The following is a 9,604-nucleotide window of genomic DNA, read 5'->3' on the forward strand; positions in this document are numbered from 1 at the left end:
GACCTGGTCTTCCGGGCGCCGGGGTAGACCTGGTCTTCCGGGAGCCGGGGTAGACCTGGAATTCCGGGCGCCGGGGTAGGCCTGTTCTCCTGGAGCCGGGGTAGACCTGGTCTTCCGGGAGCCGGGGTAGACCTGGAATTCCGGGCGCCGGGGTAGACCTGTTCCCCTGGAGCCGGGGTAGACCTGGTGTTCCGGGAGCCGGGGTAGACCTGGTGCACGGAAGCCTCGGGGTAGACCTGGTCTTCCGGGAGCCGGGGTAGACCTGGTGTTCCGAGCGCCGGGGTAGACTTGGTGCACGGAAGCCTCGGGGTAGACCTGGTCTTCCGGGCGCCGGGGTAGACCTGGAATTCCGGGCGCCGGGGTAGGCCTGTTCCCCTGGAGCCGGGGTAGACCTGGTGTTCCGAGCGCCGGGGTAGACTTGGTGCACGGAAGCCTCGGGGTAGACCTGGTCTTCCGGGCGCCGGGGTAGACCTGGAATTCCGGGCGCCGGGGTAGGCCTGTTCCCCTGGAGCCGGGGTAGACCTGGTGTTCCGGGAGCCGGGGTAGACCTGGTGTTCCGAGCGCCGGGGTAGACTTGGTGCACGGAAGCCTCGGGGTAGACCTGGTCTTCCGGGCGCCGGGGTAGACCTGGAATTCCGGGCGCCGGGGTAGGCCTGTTCCCCTGGAGCCGGGGTAGACCTGGTGTTCCGGGCGCCGGGGTAGACCTGGTGCACGGAAGCCTCGGGGTAGACCTGGTCTTCCGGGCGCCGGGGTAGACCTGGTGCACGGAAGCCTCGGGGTAGACCTGGTCTTCCGGGCGCCGGGGTAGACCTGGTCTTCCGGGAGCCGGGGTAGACCTGGAATTCCGGGCGCCGGGGTAGGCCTGTTCCCCTGGAGCCGGGGTAGACCTGGAATTCCGGGCGCCGGGGTAGGCCTGTTCTCCTGGAGCCGGGGTAGACCTGGTGTTCCGGGCACCGGGGTAGACCTGGAATTCCGGGCGCCGGGGTAGGCCTGTTGCCCTGGAGCCGGGGTAGACCTGGTGTTCCGGGCGCCGGGGTAGACCTGTCGTCCTACTCCGGGCCCGGCCTCCGGCCGCCCGGCTGCTGCGGCAGAACTGTCGCCCTGGTGTCCCGGGCGGACCTGCTGTCCCGCGCACGACCCACCCTGCGGCCGCCCGGCGCCAGTCTAGAGAGGGAAGGAGCCGGCCGTTGGGAGCCGGCAGCGCTCCCGCCTCCTCCGTGCCCAAAGCGACAGCGGCCCGGCTCCTGCCTCCGTCTCCGGATCCCTCACTGCCTTCAGCCGCTCGACCCCCCTCCCCCCCACCCCGCTGCCGTCCTGCCCCGGGCTCGGACGGGGCCAGGCCGGGCTGGAGCGTCAAGGAAAGAAGGCCGTCAAAGCAGAAGGCTGGGCGAGAGCCGAAGAGAAGGCTTCTCGGCAAAGGGGCCGCCTCTGCCGCGGGCCCCGGCCCTGCTGGCCGAAGGACCCGCCTTCCTCGGTGTCGGCCCGCTCCTGGCCCTCCCGCCGCTGCGGGTGTGCGAACCGGCCGAGGAGAGAGCGGGCGGGGGACGGCGACGGGGGTGGGGAAAGTAGTCTGCGAGCGGCGCCGGGGAGTCTGATGGGGCAGGGCGGGGCGCCCCCAACCGCCGATGGGCGGAGGCAGGGAAAGTCTTCAGGCGGGGCGCCCCCAACCGTCGATGGGCGGGCTCTGAGGGGGCGGCGTCGGATTGCGAGTGTGTGGAGCCGGCGTGTGTGTCACCGTGCCCCTCTCTCTCTGTCTCTCTCTCCCTCCCTTCCCCCCCCCGCCCCCCCGTCCCTCCCTCCCTCCCTCGCTTCCCTTGCGCGCTGGCCCCACTGAAATTCCGTTCGGCCGGGTAGGGCTGCGCGGCACCCCGGGCGGAGGGGGCTGCTGACGCTGCTTCGACGGCAGGCTGACGCAGGCTGCCTGTCAGCTTGGTCTGGGATCGCTCTGGGTACCAGAGGGAAAGAAATAAAGTTCGTCAAGAAAATTCCTTTTCCGGATCAGTTTCTTGCGCCGAGGGAACAGAAGAGTCGTTCTCTTCGAGAAGGGAGGAAAGGGGAAGCGCGGGAAATGAAACCCGAACCCCAAACCAGACCAAGGGGAACCAAGCCACAAAAAACAAAGGGATAACCCCGTAACTCCTAAAACAAACCCAGAAAACTCGAACCAAAAGTCCCGCAACGCACATTCCCCCACCCCCCAAAAAAACCCACACCGAGCCCCCCCCCTCGCGCCCGCCCCCCCCACCCCCACCAGGCAAAAAAAGGTAAAGCCGGCCATTGAGAAACGCTCTACTACCCGGGTATGGGGAAATACCTCTTGCCATGGCCCCGGAGTAGACTTTTCCTCCGGGCGCCGGGGTAGACCCGTTGTCCGGCCCCCCGGGCTACACCTGGTATCCCGGAGCCGGGGTAGACCTTGTACCCGGCGGCCGGGGTAGACCTGGTATCCCGGAGCCGGGGTAGACCTTGTACCCGGCGGCCGGGGTAGACCTGGTATCCAGGAGACGGGGTAGACCTTGTACGCGGCGGCCGGGGTAGACCTGGTATCCAGGAGCCGGGGTAGACCTTGTACCCGGCGGCCGGGGTAGACCTGGTATCCCGGAGCCGGGGTAGACCTTGTACCCGGCGGCCGGGGTAGACCTGGTATCCCGGAGCCGGGGTAGACCTTGTACCCGGCGGCCGGGGTAGACCTGGTATCCCGGAGACGGGGTAGACCTTGTACCCGGCGGCCGGGGTAGACCTGGTATCCAGGAGACGGGGTAGACCTTGTTCCAGGCGGCCGGGGTAGACCTGGTATCCAGGAGACGGGGTAGACCTTGTACCCGGCGGCCGGGGTAGACCTGGTATCCCGGAGCCGGGGTAGACCTTGTACCCGGCGGCCGGGGTAGACCTGGTATCCCGGAGCCGGGGTAGACCTTGTACCCGGCGGCCGGGGTAGACCTGGTATCCAGGAGCCGGGGTAGACCTTGTACCCGGCGGCCGGGGTAGACCTGGTATCCAGGAGACGGGGTAGACCTTGTACCCGGCGGCCGGGGTAGACCTGGTATCCAGGAGCCGGGGTAGACCTTGTACCCGGCGGCCGGGGTAGACCTGGTATCCAGGAGCCGGGGTAGACCTTGTACCCGGCGGCCGGGGTAGACCTGGTATCCCGGAGCCGGGGTAGACCTTGTACCCGGCGGCCGGGGTAGACCTGGTATCCCGGAGCCGGGGTAGACCTTGTACCCGGCGGCCGGGGTAGACCTGGTATCCAGGAGCCGGGGTAGACCTTGTACCCGGCGGCCGGGGTAGACCTGGTATCCCGGAGCCGGGGTAGACCTTGTACCCGGCGGCCGGGGTAGACCTGGTATCCAGGAGACGGGGTAGACCTTGTACCCGGCGGCCGGGGTAGACCTGGTATCCAGGAGCCGGGGTAGACCTTGTACCCGGCGGCCGGGGTAGACCTGGTATCCAGGAGCCGGGGTAGACCTTGTACCCGGCGGCCGGGGTAGACCTGGTATCCAGGAGACGGGGTAGACCTTGTACCCGGCGGCCGGGGTAGACCTGGTATCCAGGAGACGGGGTAGACCTTGTACCCGGCGGCCGGGGTAGACCTGGTATCCAGGAGCCGGGGTAGACCTTGTACCCGGCGGCCGGGGTAGACCTGGTATCCCGGAGCCGGGGTAGACCTTGTACCCGGCGGCCGGGGTAGACCTGGTATCCCGGAGCCGGGGTAGACCTTGTACCCGGCGGCCGGGGTAGACCTGGTATCCCGGAGCCGGGGTAGACCTTGTACCCGGCGGCCGGGGTAGACCTGGTATCCAGGAGACGGGGTAGACCTTGTACCCGGCGGCCGGGGTAGACCTGGTATCCAGGAGACGGGGTAGACCTTGTACCCGGCGGCCGGGGTAGACCTGGTATCCCGGAGCCGGGGTAGACCTTGTACCCGGCGGCCGGGGTAGACCTGGTATCCAGGAGCCGGGGTAGACCTTGTACCCGGCGGCCGGGGTAGACCTGGTATCCAGGAGACGGGGTAGACCTTGTACCCGGCGGCCGGGGTAGACCTGGTATCCCGGAGCCGGGGTAGACCTTGTACCCGGCGGCCGGGGTAGACCTGGTATCCAGGAGACGGGGTAGACCTTGTACCCGGCGGCCGGGGTAGACCTGGTATCCAGGAGACGGGGTAGACCTTGTACCCGGCGGCCGGGGTAGACCTGGTATCCAGGAGACGGGGTAGACCTTGTACCCGGCGGCCGGGGTAGACCTGGTATCCAGGAGACGGGGTAGACCTTGTACCCGGCGGCCGGGGTAGACCTGGTATCCAGGAGACGGGGTAGACCTTGTACCCGGCGGCCGGGGTAGACCTGGTATCCCGGAGACGGGGTAGACCTTGTACCCGGCGGCCGGGGTAGACCTGGTATCCCGGAGCCGGGGTAGACCTTGTACCCGGCGGCCGGGGTAGACCTGGTATCCCGGAGCCGGGGTAGACCTTGTACCCGGCGGCCGGGGTAGACCTGGTATCCCGGAGCCGGGGTAGACCTTGTACCCGGCGGCCGGGGTAGACCTGGTATCCAGGAGACGGGGTAGACCTTGTACCCGGCGGCCGGGGTAGACCTGGTATCCAGGAGACGGGGTAGACCTTGTACCCGGCGGCCGGGGTAGACCTGGTATCCCGGAGACGGGGTAGACCTTGTACCCGGCGGCCGGGGTAGACCTGGTATCCCGGCGGCCGGGGTAGACCTTGTTCCAGGCGGCCGGGGTAGACCTGGTATCCAGGAGACGGGGTAGACCTTGTACCCGGCGGCCGGGGTAGACCTGGTATCCCGGAGCCGGGGTAGACCTTGTACCCGGCGGCCGGGGTAGACCTGGTATCCCGGAGCCGGGGTAGACCTTGTACCCGGCGGCCGGGGTAGACCTGGTATCCAGGAGCCGGGGTAGACCTTGTACCCGGCGGCCGGGGTAGACCTGGTATCCAGGAGACGGGGTAGACCTTGTACCCGGCGGCCGGGGTAGACCTGGTATCCAGGAGCCGGGGTAGACCTTGTACCCGGCGGCCGGGGTAGACCTGGTATCCAGGAGCCGGGGTAGACCTTGTACCCGGCGGCCGGGGTAGACCTGGTATCCCGGAACCGGGGTAGACCTTGTACCCGGCGGCCGGGGTAGACCTGGTATCCCGGAGCCGGGGTAGACCTTGTACCCGGCGGCCGGGGTAGACCTGGTATCCAGGAGCCGGGGTAGACCTTGTACCCGGCGGCCGGGGTAGACCTGGTATCCCGGAGCCGGGGTAGACCTTGTACCCGGCGGCCGGGGTAGACCTGGTATCCAGGAGACGGGGTAGACCTTGTACCCGGCGGCCGGGGTAGACCTGGTATCCAGGAGCCGGGGTAGACCTTGTACCCGGCGGCCGGGGTAGACCTGGTATCCAGGAGCCGGGGTAGACCTTGTACCCGGCGGCCGGGGTAGACCTGGTATCCAGGAGACGGGGTAGACCTTGTACCCGGCGGCCGGGGTAGACCTGGTATCCAGGAGACGGGGTAGACCTTGTACCCGGCGGCCGGGGTAGACCTGGTATCCAGGAGCCGGGGTAGACCTTGTACGCGGCGGCCGGGGTAGACCTGGTATCCCGGAGCCGGGGTAGACCTTGTACCCGGCGGCCGGGGTAGACCTGGTATCCCGGAGCCGGGGTAGACCTTGTACCCGGCGGCCGGGGTAGACCTGGTATCCCGGAGCCGGGGTAGACCTTGTACCCGGCGGCCGGGGTAGACCTGGTATCCCGGAGCCGGGGTAGACCTTGTACCCGGCGGCCGGGGTAGACCTGGTATCCCGGAGCCGGGGTAGACCTTGTACCCGGCGGCCGGGGTAGACCTGGTATCCAGGAGACGGGGTAGACCTTGTACCCGGCGGCCGGGGTAGACCTGGTATCCAGGAGACGGGGTAGACCTTGTACCCGGCGGCCGGGGTAGACCTGGTATCCAGGAGACGGGGTAGACCTTGTACCCGGCGGCCGGGGTAGACCTGGTATCCAGGAGACGGGGTAGACCTTGTACCCGGCGGCCGGGGTAGACCTGGTATCCAGGAGCCGGGGTAGACCTTGTACCCGGCGGCCGGGGTAGACCTGGTATCCCGGAGCCGGGGTAGACCTTGTACCCGGCGGCCGGGGTAGACCTGGTATCCCGGAGCCGGGGTAGACCTTGTACCCGGCGGCCGGGGTAGACCTGGTATCCCGGAGCCGGGGTAGACCTTGTACCCGGCGGCCGGGGTAGACCTGGTATCCAGGAGCCGGGGTAGACCTTGTACCCGGCGGCCGGGGTAGACCTTGTACCCGGCGGCCGGGGTAGACCTGGTATCCAGGAGACGGGGTAGACCTTGTACCCGGCGGCCGGGGTAGACCTGGTATCCAGGAGACGGGGTAGACCTTGTACCCGGCGGCCGGGGTAGACCTGGTATCCAGGAGCCGGGGTAGACCTTGTACCCGGCGGCCGGGGTAGACCTGGTATCCAGGAGACGGGGTAGACCTTGTACCCGGCGGCCGGGGTAGACCTGGTATCCAGGAGCCGGGGTAGACCTTGTACCCGGCGGCCGGGGTAGACCTGGTATCCAGGAGCCGGGGTAGACCTTGTACCCGGCGGCCGGGGTAGACCTGGTATCCCGGAGCCGGGGTAGACCTTGTACCCGGCGGCCGGGGTAGACCTGGTATCCCGGAGCCGGGGTAGACCTTGTACCCGGCGGCCGGGGTAGACCTGGTATCCAGGAGCCGGGGTAGACCTTGTACCCGGCGGCCGGGGTAGACCTGGTATCCCGGAGCCGGGGTAGACCTTGTACCCGGCGGCCGGGGTAGACCTGGTATCCAGGAGACGGGGTAGACCTTGTACCCGGCGGCCGGGGTAGACCTGGTATCCAGGAGACGGGGTAGACCTTGTACCCGGCGGCCGGGGTAGACCTGGTATCCAGGAGCCGGGGTAGACCTTGTACCCGGCGGCCGGGGTAGACCTGGTATCCAGGAGACGGGGTAGACCTTGTACCCGGCGGCCGGGGTAGACCTGGTATCCAGGAGACGGGGTAGACCTTGTACCCGGCGGCCGGGGTAGACCTGGTATCCAGGAGCCGGGGTAGACCTTGTACCCGGCGGCCGGGGTAGACCTGGTATCCAGGAGACGGGGTAGACCTTGTACCCGGCGGCCGGGGTAGACCTGGTATCCAGGAGCCGGGGTAGACCTTGTACCCGGCGGCCGGGGTAGACCTGGTATCCCGGAGACGGGGTAGACCTTGTACCCGGCGGCCGGGGTAGACCTGGTATCCCGGAGCCGGGGTAGACCTGGTCTCCGTCCGCCCGGGTAGACCTGGTGTCGCGGCCGCCTGCGGAAGTTCACCAAGGGGTCGCTGTTCCAGGCTGCCTCCGGCTATGTCGACGTAGCGGTCGGCCTGCGCTGGCGCACCCTCCCGGTCGACTTCCACTCGTCTCCTTGGAGGCGTCGGCGGCCTTGGACTTATCTTTCCGTATATTGGGAGCGAGGTGACGGGCCGCGTCCCCGCAGGTTTCCAGGGTGCCTGCGTCGCAAGGCGGAGGATAGGGCGGCCGCGCCGCGCGGTCGTCGGGGCAGAGCGAGTGCCGCCTAGGCCGGGTGAGCCGCGTGGCTTGGTCCCGGTTCCCGTCCTGCCCAGGGCGCTCTTTCGGGGAGAGCTGCCCGAGAAGCCAGAGAGAAGAGAATGGGCAGTGTGAAGGGCCACCAGAGAGAGAGCCGAGAGCCGAGAGAGACGGCCCGAAAGACCGTGTCGAGAAGCCGCTCGCTGGCCGCAGCGAGGCGGTGAGAAGCCCCGCGTGTGTGTTGCTCCGCTCCGGTCGGCTGCCGTGCCGGCCCGGTTGAAGGGGGGGCGGCCCCCCTGGGACGATCGGTGGCAGGTGAGGCGGCGGCGCCTCGTCCCTTTTCCGCCTGGCCTTAAGCCGGGGCCCGCTCCGGCAGGCATTTTTCCGGCAGCCGGTCCGGTGGCAGTGGCCGGCAGCCGGGGGTCGACGCGGCCGGGCTTTTTTTTTCCCCGGCCCTCGCCCGAGAGCCTCCTCCCCGAGCAAGGCCCGGCCAGCCCGCCGCGGTGGCGGCGCCCGGTTCCCCCGCTCCCGACCTGTTTGCCAGCGTGTCCGTGTCGGAAGGGCAGCGGTGGGGCGCGCGGCCTGGCCTCGGCATTCGCCGCGTGGCCGGAGGGGCTCGGTGACGGCGGTCGCCCGATGAGCCGTGGAGCCGGGGTGGCGGCACCCCGTCCCACCGGCGCGTGCTGTTGAAGTCACCCCCTTCCTCGGCCTTAAGCCGGGGACCCGCCTTGCGGGCGGGCTGTTTTTTTCGCGGGCAGAGAGGGGCCGGCCGCGGTGGCCGGCCCGCCCTAGCACGGACCGAAGCCCCCGGCAGAGAGCAACCCCCGGAAGGTCGCGGGCGAGGCGGCGGCGCCTCGCCCTTCCTCGGTCGTGGCGACCGAGCCCGCTTCTGCCCCGGGCGGTCCGTTGCTATTTTTTCAAGGGCGTGTGCGGGTGCTGTGGGGGGCCCCCGCCCGCCCGGCCTCCGATGGCCTTTTCCTCTCGCGGCCCTAAGCCGCGGCACCGAGAAGCGTGCGGGCCCACGAAAGCCGAGGTTGTGTGGAGCCGGGGGCCCGAGCGAGCCCCGAGCCGAGCGATGCCGGTGGGTTTCGAAGGGGGGGGCAGCGAGAAGGCGGCGCGCGCCTCGCCCCCCCCCGGGCCCCCGGCGCCCGTGGTTAGCACGGGTCCTTGTGGGCCGCGCACGCCATGTGCCTTTTTTTTTTTTTTTTTTTTTCCGTTGATCGGTGCCGTACCCCGGCTTTTCCGAAGGGGAGAGAAAGAGAGGCCGAGAGAGAGAGAGAGAGAGAGCGCGCCAGCCGCGGGGCGGGCGAAAGCCGGTGGCACCTTTCTCGAACGCTCGGACGGGTTCCCTGGGCGGAAAAGGGTGAAGGCCATCCCCACCCCGGCCCGGCGGTCCCGTCCTTCCGTCGTCCGGCCAGGAGAGCCGTTGTCCGCGGGCGGGTGGCGGCACCCCCCCGGTCTACCCTGTGCCGGGACCGATCCGCGAGCGGATCGGTCCGGGGACGCGTGTCCCCGCTCGCACGCGTGCGGAGCCCCCAAGCCCGTCCGCTCTCGGCCCAGCCGCACCCGTGGCGGCGCCGGCCGGTGGGGCGTGCGCCTTGGTGGGCTGCCGTGGGGCCGTGGTGTGCGTTGCACGCTTTCGGCCGGGCGGTTCCGCGGCTGCTGGGGCTTTGCCTCTGCGCTCCGCTGCCTCCTCTGCCCTCGTGCAGCCGCGTCCGCCCCGATCGATGAGGCTTTTCGGGTCGCGTCGGAGAGGGCCCCCGGCCGGCCGGGCTTTCTTCCGGGGCTTCTCTGTCATGGGGAAGCCCACGGCGGGGGTCCGGTGTTCGGGCCGGGCGGTCTCTTCTCCGATTCGCTCCCCGTCGCAGGCGAGGTGTCGCCCCTCCCGCTGCCGAGGAAGGGCGTCTTGACCGTCCCAGCTGTGTGATGGCCGCGTGGCCCCGCGAGCCTACAGGTGTCCTTCGAAAGCACGCGAGGTTTGCCGGTGCCGGCCTTTGGTCCCGGTTTAGCGCCCCGTGGGTGCCGGCCGCGAGCAGCGCCGGG

The sequence above is a fragment of the Lonchura striata genome, chromosome 28 (assembly GCF_050655825.1).
Source record: "Lonchura striata isolate lonStrDom1 chromosome 28, ASM5065582v1, whole genome shotgun sequence".
Taxonomy (NCBI): Eukaryota; Metazoa; Chordata; class Aves; order Passeriformes; family Estrildidae; genus Lonchura; species Lonchura striata.